The 15,461-nt window shown below is 37.0% G+C and overlaps 1 protein-coding gene across 1 annotated transcript in view; it reads right to left on the bottom strand.

Moving 5' to 3' along the window:
- LOC122341316 overlaps positions 1-15,461 on the bottom strand; it is a 62,701-nt gene that overhangs the window by 28,844 nt on the left and 18,396 nt on the right. The gene's annotated exons all lie outside the window — the stretch shown is intronic.

The raw sequence follows: 15,461 nt of genomic DNA, 5'->3' as shown, positions 1-15,461 counted from the left end.
CAGCAGGTTATCCATCAGAGAGGTCCCACAGATTATGTTAACTCTCTGTAGCACATTATAGGTTGAGATGCGATGGTGTGCAACTAATGAAACCGGATTTAGCTCTTGTTTGCTTTTATCTTTGACTCCGTTAACTGCTGGTAGACAGTAATCACCTGTTGTTGGCTGTGTAAATAATGTACGGAACAGCATCGAGGTTTTCGACTCTGGAGGCTCAGATTCAACCTTCTCCTGGCATTTCATGTTAATGTGAGCAAGCAAAGCAGGCATGGGATGTTGACAAAAAAACTAGCTGAAGCATTAGTCTTCTTATGATGCATATTTTAAGGCTCATGTCAAAGAGTAAGCTCATCAGGGCATAAAATTCAAGGCAGATCTCTTGGTGAGGTTACTAAGATTTTGTTAGTAGCTCACCAGTAAGTGTTTACAATTAAAAGAAAAGTTCAGCCAAAAAAAGGAAAAAATGCACTCACCCTCAGGCCATCCAAGGTGTAGTTGAGTTTCTTTCTTTTTTAGATTAGATTTGGAGAAATTTAAATCTTTTGTTCACCAATGGGTCCTCTGCAGTCCAAACATCTGAAAAAAAAACATTACAATAATCCATTAGTAATCCAGGCAATTTAGTAAGAGTGCATTTTCATTTTTGAAGTATACCTTTAAATAATTTTAGTGTCCCTCTTTCATTCAGTTAAAATGGATATATATATATATATATATATATATATATATATATATATATATATAGGGCTGGTAATTTCACACGTTAATTAGATTAATTCATTATTGGTGAAAAATAACACATTAAAATTTGTCACGCATTTAAAGCACTTGCCCTGCCCCAGACCTATCTAATAATTTCACAACTCGCTGCATGATGGAGCCCAGAGAACACAGTAAGAATGATAAAGATGTCAAGATATGGGGTAAAATGCCTCAGTTTTTGTCTCATATTCACATCATATAATTAAAGAAGACCAATATCACACATAATGCTCTGAACAACAGTTCAGTAAGTAAGAAGAATATTGTGTTGTGTTGTTTGTTTTGATCAATTTTGCCAATGAGAATATGAAGACAAGGCAGAACTGCTCACCCCCCTGAGCAACACACAGTGGCCGATGTATGACATTAAAGTACCGCATGAGCGACTCAAAAGCATAAGGAGGCCATCAGCTCTCTGATCACTCTCGCGGTACTTTGATGTCACCCACCGATCGGTCTGATGATTAAGATCCGTTTAGAGGTGTGGTGAAGGTGCGTATGATAAGCACACCAAATGGAAACAGAAAATCGTGCCATTGAAACGTATTTTAATGAGACCAGTCTGTTGTGCGGCCCGTGTAGTGGCTCAAAAGACTGAAAAAACAAGCGAGAATGATGAACTTTGTTGAGGAAGCAGTACTGACCCAATCCTTCAGAGAATTGATTATATTTTTAGGGGGGATGAGTCTAGAACCGCCCCTGGAATCTGCCATTTAAACAAATCAAATATATAACTTGATGACTTAATCATTAACAGATTTACCACCACCTACTTGCAGTTTATTATTTAGAGTATAATTTTACTAAAGAAATATTTTATTATTTCCATAGTAGTACTATTAAAATTAATAAAATAATTAATTAAAGGTATAGTTCACCCACCCCAAAGTGATGATTGTGACAAATTTGATGTGTGATTAATTTGCGAGGTGGCGATTAATTAATGTAATGTTGTAATTTAAAGCCTGTAGTATAAACAAATTAGTAAAACAAATGTAGATTGGTAGTTTGGTAGTATTGGGTTAGTTTAAAATGTTGATATTCAGTTGTTCTGAATTTAAATCATTGTAAGTGATGAAAAACATTGGGTTATTTTTATCTTTTTAATGTTCATTGCTGAAAAAGCTAAATCACGATTTTAAACAATTTCCGGAACGTTTAAAACTGTAAGAGCAACAACATTTTTCATTTCACATTTGTTCAATAATAGATTATTAATAATTAATAATAAACATTTTCTACAGATTCAGAACCCACTTTCACTAATCAAAAAAAAGCCCTGGTATTTATAAACTATTTGTACAAAGTCCCTGTGCAATATTTATGCAAAGGCTGAAGCATAATGGTGAAACGATTTTCTTCTCGTTGGGTGGGAATTGCTTGCCAACACACCATAAAAACAAAAGCCTGGACTGATTAGTCAAAGCTCAGGCATGCCAAATCCTGATATGTTCAGACACTTGCTCTGATGTCGCAGATGTGGAAACATCATCAGAGACCCATTAAATTGCAGTGACATTTCCAGGTGTATAAGCACCTCAACCTGTATTTACAAATGTACTAAAAACTCCTATTACGAGGTGTAAATTAATCAGCTAATTAACTCTAATATCAACTAATATCGCCAGCCGTAATAACCCTAAGTAATTCTACTTTTCCTTGTTTAAAGCATTATTGACCTCAAAACGTGCCTGATGCAGAGTCTCACAGTTGGGTGTCGTCTCAGCGGAGTGTAAATTGATTCGAAAATGAAGATAAACGACTAAGCAGTCCGGTTTGATTGTTACTATTGATTTCCCTTAGAAATGTTTTTTTTTTGTACTGTAAGTGGAAAAGAAGGTAATCTTTTAGGCGAGAGAGAGACAATCTTTACTTAAGAGGGCTCCTCTCATAATCTCCAGAGAAAGCATAAGGATACACAACGTAAACTGAGAAAGCAATTGCCATCGCATGTCGTCATCGGCCCAAGCGGAGCTTTGTTGTTTTGCTCAGAAGGAAAATAAAACTATTCAATTTTCACCACCGAACACACAGGGGTAGTAAGATGGGTTTAGTTCCTCAACAAAAGCAAATTATCTTTCGAGAAAAGAGCCCTGTGATATTTTCCCTTAGCAGACACTGATTCAAGCTGTCAGTCCCAGAGACGAGCCCTGCGAGTCTCCCAGCGCTTTTCCTCTCCCTCTCCAGATTTCCCTGAGAAGACAATCATCTTTCGGATTGTTCTAGCCAGAAAGTCTGATGCTGTCAGGTAAATACACCCTTAGCCCGCTAACAAACCACATCACGCCCACGAGTTTGTGAAATCTGTTAAAATACCAGCTGCTTATGTGACACGGGTTCACGTTCTGGAGAGATTTTCTTCCGAATGAGACTCAAATGATTTCAGAGACTCCTGGAAAAGAATCGCTCTCCCTGGGCGTGTTGGGGGTATTGATAAAAATCTCTAAAATAGCATAAGAAAAAATATGTGGGCAAGGGAAGTATAGTTGTTCCAAAGTAGAAATTCACCAGGCAAGTCCCACATTACTGCAGGTTCAAAAAATACAGTGGAGTACTCTGACAAACCACCTGAGCTCCAGTAAATTTAGCCGCAAGTCGTCAAAAGAGAGATCATAATGGCTTCCTCTATCACTCTGTGATCTGATGATATCTTATTTGCTAGAATTATCTTAGCGGGAAAGTTACAAATCAGTACGATTGTGCTAATAATAATAATCATGATGGCTGTCTAAGGCTCACATAGATAAAAATAGCTGAAAATATACAGAGGGGGAAAGTATCAGTGTTGATTCTTTGATGTGCTGTTTGTTTGTTTTGTGGTATTACTTTTAGTTAAAGGAATAGTTCGGGCCCATCAGAGATGCTGAAGAGTTTGTTTCTTCAACAGAACAGATTTGGGAAAATGTAGCATTACATGACTTGCTCACCGCTAGATACTCACCGCGGTGAATGGGTGCCGTCAGAACCGAACAGGATGATAAAAAACAGTAAGTAACCCACACAACTCTATTACATCAATTAACATCTTGTAAAACAAAAATCTGCATGTTTGTAGGAAACATTAAGATATTTTAATCTGATTAATATACAGTATATATAGTTCCCTATCAATTATGTTGTTTTCTCTGGTGAAAAAAAAAAGTCATCTAGTCTGAATACTGAATACAAGCACCATTCGCAATCAAAAACAGTTCTAAACATATATCGAGATGGATTGTGATAACTGATATTAGACGACAACAGAAGCTCGACTTGGAAAGACTGGAGGAAGTGCTAATGTGGATCAAGGACTAGTATTTTTACAGTTAAAATGCCTTTCACGCAGCTTTTCATTTGACAATATGTTAACTGATAGACTAGAGTCGTGTGGATTACTTGAGGATTGTGATGTTTTTATCAGCTGTTTGGACTCATTCTGACGGCAACCGTTCACTGCAGAGAACCCATTAGTGAGCAAGTCATGTAATGCATAATTTCTCCAAATCTGCTCCGATTAAGAAACATCTCGGATGACCTAAGGGTGAATAAATTTTCAACAAAATCTTACTTTTGGGTGAACTACTCATTTAACTATAATAACCCTGCTTTGTACTTAGTCTGTTATTATCTGAATATGTAATTACCAGCTGTGTTACATGGAAATGATTGCATCACTTGAGATAGAAGATCTCCCAGGGGCTGGACCGAAGCTTTGCTTCTCCGTCCGGTCTTAGCATGGGAGGTCTTTCAAGAAAAGCGCCAAATCCCCTTGTTTGCTTCTGTCCCATGGTGCTTTACTGGCCGAACACATCCACCAGTAATGGAATGAATAAAATGATTTATTTAGTACGTGCTTCGAGGATATTTGATATGCTTGGCTACGTTTAGCCCATAGCCTCATCGTAATGAAACAGCAAGCATCCAGAGCAGTGGCAGAGGCCTTCCACGGGAAGAAGCGAGACAAGCCAGCGCCCCAGGCTCTGTTAAATGATGCTCCGCGTCCGCAGTCACTCTCTCATTTCTCCTCATGTCAATACCCCTCTGAACGCCTGGTTGGCTTTTTTGTCCATTTCTGCATAAGAGGCATACAATCTGCCTCTCGTATATTTACAAGGAAGCAAACGGAGAGGGAACAGCTCTGAGGATGTGTTTGCGTGCCGTTTCCTCTCATATACTCGTAGTCTTGGGAAATGTGTTGCGACCGAATGTCAGGAAAATATATTGTGGTGTGTTATTGTGGCTCGGCCGCCTTGTTGTTTAGGTACCTGTAAACCAGCGAATGGAACTGTCAGACCCTGACCCTGTGTCACCCAACATTTTTCTTGCTCAGTGATGTAGCACAGATTCGGGTGCTGATGTTGGCCAGATTTTGGGTCAGATAGGAGTATGTGCCTCACAGAAATAGTCTACTTTTAGCACAAAGTCTAATTGAGCTGTTTTGATTCATATAATTATTAAAGGCAAAACACCCCAGGTAAATGGGGTGAAAATAATAGTGAACATTAACATACATTCCCAGGTAATTGATAATATAATGAATTTCAAACTTTTTTCTTTTCTTTTTTTTTTGTTATTAGTGCTGTCAAATGATTAATTGCATTCAAAATACGTTTTTTTTTTTTTAAATATAATGTTTTTACTGTTTATATTTAATATGAATACAAACACCTGCATAACATATATACAAAAAAGCAATGTATTTTAAATATATTCATATATAAAAAATTATATGAATATGAACATGCAAATACATCTTATATTCATTGGCTGATATATTAGAATATTTGCTTTTACAAAATGAATTGTTGATATTGTTGCTAGTTGTTGATTGTTAATGTTTTGGGTTTTTTTTAATATACATTTAATGTTACAAATAAAATGTATATAAAATTAGGCAATATTATATCAAGAAACCCTCTGTAATACCTTCAGATTGCTGTCTTAGATTTCTGGCTTACTGTATTAGAAATAAAACATCTTGAAAAACAAACAAACAGATAAAGAGCCATTTAAAATGACTTATTTTAAAAAGCCATTTTATGACATGTCTCAAAAATGAATGAAAAATAGTTTTTGCCTTTTGTGCACTGCCTTAATAGAGTTATGGCTGATTTAGCTACTGGATATAAAGCTACAGTAGTTTATTAAAGATCATAGTTTAAAGTGAAACAAATGCCAACTAAAATGAAATTTAAGTCTCACATAACAGTTCGCTTAATTGTTTATACAGACAAAACTGACAATTAGTGTCTAAAACGTCCAGATTTCCTGGTTTTAAACCATGACGTCAAGCACTAATGAAAGGAAAGAGCTGTACCCCGATGCAGACAAATACCAAAACAATATGCCCTGTGTTTTTCTCTCTCACTGGAGTTCTTGTGCAAATATTAGGCTGCTGTCAACAGGGATGGTAGGACAAATAGCCTAGTTTCCCACCATTACTATTAGTTGTTGCCCCCTGTGCTTACATTATCAGTGAAATCCATTCCATTTGTTCAGCTTAGTTTGATTCACCGTGTTAGGATTCTAAAAGATGAAATATGCCTTGTATATATTTCAGCCATGCATTATATATGAAGAAAAATGTGCCAGGGGCCGAAATCAGGAACAAGGTATGAAAAATGCTGAAATGTATTTTTTTTCTCTTTGATGTTTTGCAATAATTCAGTTGTTTAATAAAAGGTTTGTGTCGACATAAAAAGACTACCAAGCTTTCAATGTCAACCACTGCTGATTAGAGCTGTAATTTTCCTCACATTAAACACACAAGGTTGGTCAAATTCAGAGCACTGATAACTGAAATATAATCAAGTATTACCATCAGCACAAACACATATACACACACACATACACACATATATGTGGTGTGAAAAAGTGTCAGCCCCCTTTCTTGATCTGAAATATTAAAGTGTGACAAATATGCATTAAAAAAAACAGGAAAGGGAGCACAGCCCTTTTTCAAACCACTGTGTGTGTGTGTAATATATATATTACACACATATATATATATATATTCATCTCCAGACATCTCTTTGCAACGGTGGAATAACAAAAAGTTGATATCCCCTTTGGACGGCACTCATTGAAGGTAATGAGCCTGACAGAAGTGGCTGCTTACTGAGCACGGCTGCTCATGATTACACTGACCCTTTATTGCTCCATCTGACATCATTATCCCCCATCGCCATGGTCAAACTCCACAGTCACGGCTCCATGTGTGTCTGTATCATTTCCCGAAACCCAAAACACATTTCTCAACAACAACAGCAAAACCAAAACTGCAAACTTCAAGCGTTCAACACAAAACCAGACACTCTATTTAAAACTAGATTCTATTTGATCTGCTTCAGATTTTGTCAACAAACCACTCACAAAGACATCAAATACACACTGGGAGATTTATTAAACGCAGTATGACTATGACTGCTTACTGCAATAATGTGCTCTACTGGAGGAACTTCTGCGACTTTGTGACATAACACTACTGTAATCTACATAAATTACAGTATGCGGGTAAAAGTGACACAATAAATCCTGTACAAATTGTACAATTTTGGTTTTGTGCTGAAGAGTTTTGTGCCTGAGAAGAAAGAGAGTCATTAGGAGAAAAGTAACTTCACTACTAGGGAAAACAATGAGCTTGGATGTGAATGAACAACATGAAACATGAAATAAAAATACGGTATAAAAAAAATCCCAAATGTTCAACAAAATACAGAAAGAGAAAATGCTCATTCGGGGACTTCCAATTCATTAGCCACAGTAGGTAAATAACTGGAAGAATAACAAAGTAAATGGTAAAACTCTTTGTGCTGCACATCAGTGCATTCACAATTATGATGAATGAACATAGCATGATAAGAAATGGTAGTTCTGCAATATCAATCAGCATAAAAGACTGTTTTGTACGGCTAAACTGAAAGCAAAACACGCTGGAAGCCTTGCACATTCAAGTTACAAAAAGCCACAACCACTCGTATGTGAAGATGGTTAAAGAACGTGAAATTACATTACCTCAGAATCACCATCTTGTCCCCTTTTAAACTTCACAACTCTCCAAGGTAACATCCTCACAAGTCCACTTCAAGAAGATTTTCCTGTTCATGTAGATTTGTGTCATCTACCATATATTCAGCTTTCTATAGAAAAAGACAACAACATGGTCAACTACAATATCACAGGCCTCATGAGAGAAAAATGTACTTTTTGGCCTTGCTCTCCCTCCTCCTCTTTCACTTTCATTCACTTGTACTCTTCTTCGAATCTGAAAACTGTCTACATAGTTTGGATCCAAAAGGCAGTGAACTAATCTGTGACCTTTTTATACATGAGGACACTGAGGAACTGTGCTCTGGTTGTGAGGAAATAGGGAATGTGAACTGTGAATTTTAAAATAATAAGCTGTAAGTAGTCGGCGTGTCATAATGTATCTTTGAAGTGATATATATTCTAGTGTAAAGTTAGCAAAGCTATCTATAAAATGACAGACAAAAACGATGACTCATCCTGCTCTGTAAATTTCTGAGCAATCAAAGGCTTTCTAGATAAAATCCCTCACCCTTTTATCACCTGCAACTGATTAGCAAGTACAATTAAGTGATCTAAAATATGGTCATGCAGAATAAGGCATTAATATGTCCTTAATAAGTAACATGTATGCTAGTTAATAGATGCATATCTGAGATCTGGTTTTTAAAGTGCTCCAATTATGGCTTACGATATTTTGATTTTGAGATACCCCAACAACAGTTTGACATGCACGCAAGGTCAAAAAACACTTTCATGTTTTTATAAAATGTATTTATTTTTACTCTGTTTGCTCAATGACTCTCAAGCGATTCAACGTGCTGAATCGTGCCGACGTGAGTCAACGAGTGGAACAAAACCGCTCGCCATCGGCCCGACGAGAACCAGCGGCCTACTGCCGGCTTGGTGTGTCCCAGCCTTTAACAACAGAATTGTGAACCCAGCATGAATTGCAGTAAGGTACAACTTGTTTTTATAAAGACATAGCTCTAGTGTAGTCATATACTCTTGTGTACTCAATGTAAATCAGGCCTTGCATTTAAAGCAACATTAGATGAATACAGATTTGAGAGATTTTGGGGGGTAAAAATGGGCTATTTTGCTGTGACAGTTTGATGGCAAGGCTTGAAAAATAGAAGCACTATGTGCTCTTCCCAGAGTAGCGCTTTCATTCCTCTAGGGTCGAAACAGCAATTTTTAAAGCCATCGCTTTATTTACAGTACAGTTGCAGAAGTTAAAGATGGTCAGAGAAATCTGCTGCACTGTCCATCAGACAAATAAGAGCACAGGCAGGTGTGTGCTGATAGAACGGCCACAAAATAGTTTTCTCTCTCTGTCTCTCCCCTTCGAGAAAGGAGTTACCTTTACAGCTACAACAAAATACTATATACAGCTCCCTCATTTCACTGGGATTTACTGTAATAAACAGCGCAGTATAACTCACACATGACATAACCTTAACAGCTTGGGAGAACATGCAAAAGCATGTATATTCGTCAGAGGCTTTCAGTATTGGCTAGGCTGATCTGTGGGTATTAAGTTTTCCATGAGTGTTAATAAACTCTATTGTCGTCGCGTGGGCAACAATTGTTTTTTCTCCAGACATGCATTCCGAGAATCAGACAGTTTAGTGGTTTTATTTGGAAAGGGCTTGATGCCAGATTAAAAACAGTAATGCTCGTGCAGAGTTTGTGCGGGTGTGAGCAAAGCTGGTGCTTCCCTTGTTCATTAGGGAAGAAAAACAGAGTATACATCAACTTGACACAAACAGAAGTCTTGTGTTGTGGCATAATTAATCATATCCTGACACACTCTCACATTTAATGAGCAATCTAAGATTGTAAATAGCCGATCATGAAATGCTGCTCAAAAATCCATATTGCAAAAATATATCACAAATGTCAAGTAAGAATATATGTAAACTTCCTCAAACTTCAAATTTTGGGATAGAACTTTTGTTTGGGCTAGAGTTTGTCACATGGCAGTCCTATCTATTTGCACTAATTAATTTAATGCACATATCTTTATTCCAAAGTAGTATACATAAAGTGACATATATACAGTAGTAAATTGCATTAATTTGATGAAATAATATTTTGAATTCCACCAGGTATTTTTCTATTGAATTAAGTGAATTAAGCAGAAATTGTTATTTTTGCAAATAAATATATGTTTGGACATAAAGTGAAGACAGCTGAAATTAAATTGACAGCTTTAAATGCACACATACAAATAAATATATAAACATTTTCCATCTAATATGCATCATTGAATTTATTTAGGATACGTTATTTCTTCAATGTCAATTGAAATGATCCAGTTTGAGAAATTAAAAAAAAAAAAGTATTTGCATTCAACCGTAAATTTCAGGATCAGTGATGAGGCACTCTATTACAACAACTGACATGGATATACAAAGAATCAGATTTTGTACGGAAATTAATTCAAAGAATTCATACAGTTTTTTGGACGAAACAACAACATCTCTGCTTCATGGGTCTAGTCTAACTGCACGTGAGAGAGAAGTAAATCATAATTGTGGAGACTCTGAAGAATGGATTTTGTTGTCGTAAAGCGTTAGGATTAACTGGCCAGCTTAGGCAGACAGAGTGATTGACACAAATCTGAAGACAATTCCCCGGGGTGAATCGTTGAGAGAGCGTGGAGGCAGAGGGGAGAACAGTGTTTACTGGATTGTGCGCCTTGATGGATTTACGGGTTTGAGAAGAGAAAGGGCTGAAAAGCCATATAGCCGAATGAGATGCACATTCACTCAAGCCTCATAGACAACCTGCCAGCTATCATAGCATCCCCGACACTTGTCTGGTGGCATGACGAAAGCTTAAAGCCGCCTGCTCACAGGACCGGTGCAGATTCAGCAAAGGCTTCTTGAAATGCTGTCTGGGAAACCGAAGCAGTCTGGCCATTTCTATGGGCGGTAATAGGAGACAGGTGTCATCGGAAAGAGTGCCTTTACGATGAGTTGTTAAACTCAACCAAAGTGACCATTAAGGAACTCATTTCACTCGGGAGTTTATATCTGCTGCCACATTATTAACTAAATAAATCCTCCCCGGTCGATCAGTGTTGTGCCAAACCTAGATGCAAAACAAATCTCTCCATCAAAGTAATATCCAGCATGTTACCAATGGGAATCCCAAACAGTAACTTTTTATTGGTTTTAAAACTTTTATTTTATATTTTATATACTTGTATTCATATATATTCTCAATTAAAAGACCTCCAATATGATATATGTTACTTGTTGGAATTCAAATGAAAAAAATTTGTGAGTTACACCTGTTTGTAGTCGACAAATTCAAGAAAGTAACTCAAGTCTGATGCTAAAATATAATTACAGCTGTCAATAGTGTTTTTCATTTAACCAGCTCTCTCCTATCAATTTAACCCATGTGAACATTGAGTTAATTAAAGACAAAGCTGTTTCAAATAAACTAATAAATAATGCAGCTACAGATGGAACTGCGTTCAATTCTTCTACTAAACCTAGATGCAAAACAAATCCCATTGGTTCTGGGTAATATCCAGCTCGTAACCAATGGGAATCCCAAACCAGTAACTCAGACTAAGGTTTTATTGGCTGTAAAACGAGGCCATACGGAGGACCGGTTAATCATACACGTTACGATGCACATTTGCGCATGTGATTTGCGACATGTTTTTGCTCAAATAACTCAGATAAAAGCTATATTCTTACATCGTACAGCTCGAGGGGAAAAGAAGAGACAGCAACCGACGAGACAACACAAACATCATCAACGGGCCTCTGGAGAACCGAGGCCACCCCCTCCCTCCGGGTGCTGCTGCCTCGTCTCCGAGACTCACTCCCAGCAAATAAAAATGTCTTGGACTGCAACCACATTAACAGGGATGGAGGGGACAGATATTAGACACATAAAAAGAATGAACCACCCTAGAGCAAGCTGCAGCAGGCGGGGAGCGGCAGACCATAAGCATGAAACTTGGTGCAAACAGTGTTTTGGCAGGCGTCGGAGCAGAGGGAGCAGGGGTTGGACTCTGTGCAAAACACCTCGGAGGAGGCAGAGATGGGCACAAGGAGAGAAACGACTGCATCTGTGAACTTTTTCAGCAGATCCACCATTTATCGATGTATTGACGTCTTTGTGTGGTGCACGGGCGTTGGCGGCCAACACTATTAAATCAGCGAAAGCTACAAATAGCAGAGCAATTGACGAGTCTCCAAATGACTGAGAAGATAAACAAATGCACTCATGCAGAGCATACAAAATGGCCGCTCCGTATCTCAAACCATTATTTTCACAACAACAACAACTGGGTAATTATTAGGGATGTAATGCTAGAAACCCCATTGTTTGTGTAGTCAGTTTTAGACCTTTTATTTACAAAAAGAGAATATCTTCCTGTTTTTAACTTCATGGCAATGTACAAACACGTATTATTAGTTGTTTACAAACGTTTTATAAACAAGGCCCAGTTCGATGTTGTATTTGCACATTATTTGATACAAAAAGACCAGTCATGACTCAGAACTGCAGACGTTAAGTGAAAAGGCATCAAATGTCTGTGTTATGTCGGCAATTGGTGCAAGTGCTCATTAAACTTTAGCTCCGCCCACGCCTTACGCCTCCAGGAGCGTGCCTTTTTTTGTATCGTAAAGCTATCGTAAAACTTTCTTTTACAAATATGATAAAACTAAAGAATTTTTGGATATATGAAGGATGCAGTACTATTCTATAGGTACATCTGATGTGTAGCTTTAGATCCGTACATTACAGTAGGACTTTATAGGCCATTTTGTCTAATTAATGTTAGTCTAGTTAGCTTTTGACTTAACTGCTTTTTTTAGTTTTAATAATCTATTTATTTGTAATGAACACACAAGTGATTTTTACATTTAATTATTTGTTTTTCTTTAAAGGAAAGTAATGAACCCTTTATTTTTTTCTTATTTTTGTTCTATTGTTGTTGTTGATTTTGCATTTGTTCTTAATAACAAAGATAAAATAAAAAAAGGCTATAATGTGATTAGTAATATATTTATCAATGTTAAGAAAGAAAGTACAGGAAACATTGCTGGTGATTTTTTGCTTTGGAACCATCAGACTTGATTTTCCCAGAAGTTACTTTTCTGACTTTGTCGACTTCAAACAGGTGTAAATTTTCCAAATTTTTCATTCGGATTCCAACAAGTTACATATATCATTTTGAAGGTATTTTAATGGAAAATATATATTTTTATTTATATGTCTGGTAACAAACTTTAAAAATATATATATTCCTTTGTGGTCGTTAGAACAAAAAAGATTTATACAGATTTGAAACTACTCGAGGGTTAGTAAATCTTTGGGTGAACTATTCCTTTAAATCAGTTAAAACATTTAAAATATGACTAAAATATTTATATTTTTAAATAAATGCTATTATTTTGGAATTTCAATTCAAAACAGTGTTTTTGCGAATATATTTTACATTTGCATGTTCATGCAGGTGAACATATAATTTTTTTGTAAGTGTTTTATTTTGATAGTATTTAAGAATTATTTATTTTAATTGTACATTTTTATGTTTTAATTCATTATTAGTTTTTCATTAACACACACACATACACACACACACATATATATATATATATATATATATATATATATATATATATATGTATGTATGCATATATACATTTACATACCTATAAACTATAATCTAACACAAAACTTTTATTTTGGATTTTAGTTTGACAGCACTATTACATATCTAACTTTCCTGTGAGAACTGTTTTAAGATTCAAGATACACAAGACCCGACTGACTTGCAGACTAGAGCGCCGTGTAATTTTTGACTCTCATCGCATGAGTTCTCCTCCCTTCACCCTCCCCATCCCCGTGCTCAGGAGTACATTCAGTAATGTTTTGTTATTCTCTTCGGAGCAGCAAGCCAGAGAATATGTCATTGTTCATCGTTAAATGACACTTGACTTCTGCCACAGTGTAGTTTGCCTCGTCTACTTTATTAATATTTTGTCAGGTAGTGGCCGCCCTTCTTTCATATTGCCTTTTTGTCAAGCGCAGCAACAGACACCCGCATTCCTGGAAATGAGTTATGCAAATAGGACGCTGCAACACACCGATACGTGGACGGCACTGTGAACGTGTCCAATAAAGAGCGGCTGACAAAGAGAAAGGGTCAGCCGTCGCTATTGCCTGAACGGAAAGAGAATGTGCGAGTGAATCATGCCTCTCCCGCGCTCCTCCCCTAAAGATGGTAATCTACTGTAAATCAATAAGCACCCATACCGGCTACACGTCTCCACGCTGACACAGCTTAATTACCGGCCAGGTCTGCTCTTAAATCACACCAAATGAGATCAAATAAATAATGACCGGTTTAAGTGCCGCTGTCCAGGGGTCTCTGTCAAAATCGGCAAGTGCAAATGAGTTGCAAATTTATGGAGATACAACAAGCTCTGGAGGAACATCCTGCATTGGGTTTGACAAATTGAAAAGGGGGGAATGCCCAGGAACCATGTTTCTTACTGCCAAATAAGACAGTTAATCTGCACAGACTCTCTCAGGCTGCTTAATTCCCTATAAAACCTATAAAACCATATTTTTTTTGCTCCTCTGAGTTTAATTTCGAGATCTCAGATGACAGCCAATACAACAGGCTGTGTTTTCCCTCAGCAGGCCGATAGCTTTCCGTCAACGTGCAATAAAAATGGTATTTATGAAGGAGAATACACTCTGTCTGTCTCTCCGGGGTGCCTTGATGCTTCTGGCACTATAAAGCGGAATATGGACTATTTCCTATAGCTGGGAGAAGATTTTAAGCTCATGTCCATACCCGTTTCATCACATCTGGTGCGCGTTAGGAGCGATTACTGGGAATTTTTAAAAGGCTTTCAAATCTGCGTCCCGCCATGATAGAACGCCTGTTGACAACTTGATTTAGATTTTTTGCTCCAATGGATCCCGAGCATGAAGTTTGTCAAGCAGGCTGCAAACTCAATTTGCAGAACTCTTCATTGATTTTTTTGCTCCACACATTGGGAAATGATTTGTGGACACTTCAGTTGCTTTAAAAAAGGAGTTTAGATATTGTTTTTCAAGGAGTCGCACTAGTGTTTCTGCTACTGAAAGCTTTATTGGGCCATTGTGTTGTCTCTCTAGTGCACATTTAAGCAACACGTGCTGTACTGAAAAGGGAGTGAACCTGTATAGTAATAAAACATTGCTGGTACTCCCATTTCAGACTGCCAGACCGGTGAATGTTACACCTTGTTGTAGACCTTAAGCTCAACAGTTATTCACAGTTTTGACAGCAGTGGAGAGCCAAGACACTGTTTACCGAAGTTATACTTCAGTCAAAAATAAACGAAATAGAGATACAAATACAGATATACTTAGTCTTTGATGTTGACAGAAGCTGCATTTATTTGATCAAAATGCTGTTAAACAGTAACATTATAAAATATTATTACAATTTAAAATAACTGTATTTCAGTACATTTTAAAATGCAATTTGTTACTGTGATTCAAAGCTGAATTTTCACCATCATCACTGCAGACTTCACATATGAAATCTTTCAAATATGAATTGAAGAAATGTTCAAGAAACATTTCAAGATAATTAGATGAACAGAAAGTTGACAAATGTTGAATATGTTCTTGTTGAATACAACGGGAATAACAGCGTT

The sequence above is a fragment of the Puntigrus tetrazona genome, chromosome 3 (genome assembly GCF_018831695.1).
Source record: "Puntigrus tetrazona isolate hp1 chromosome 3, ASM1883169v1, whole genome shotgun sequence".
In the NCBI taxonomy this organism is placed as follows: domain Eukaryota; kingdom Metazoa; phylum Chordata; class Actinopteri; order Cypriniformes; family Cyprinidae; genus Puntigrus; species Puntigrus tetrazona.
Note: the sequence above shows the minus strand (reverse complement) of the source record. Positions and strands in the feature narration are given on the sequence as shown.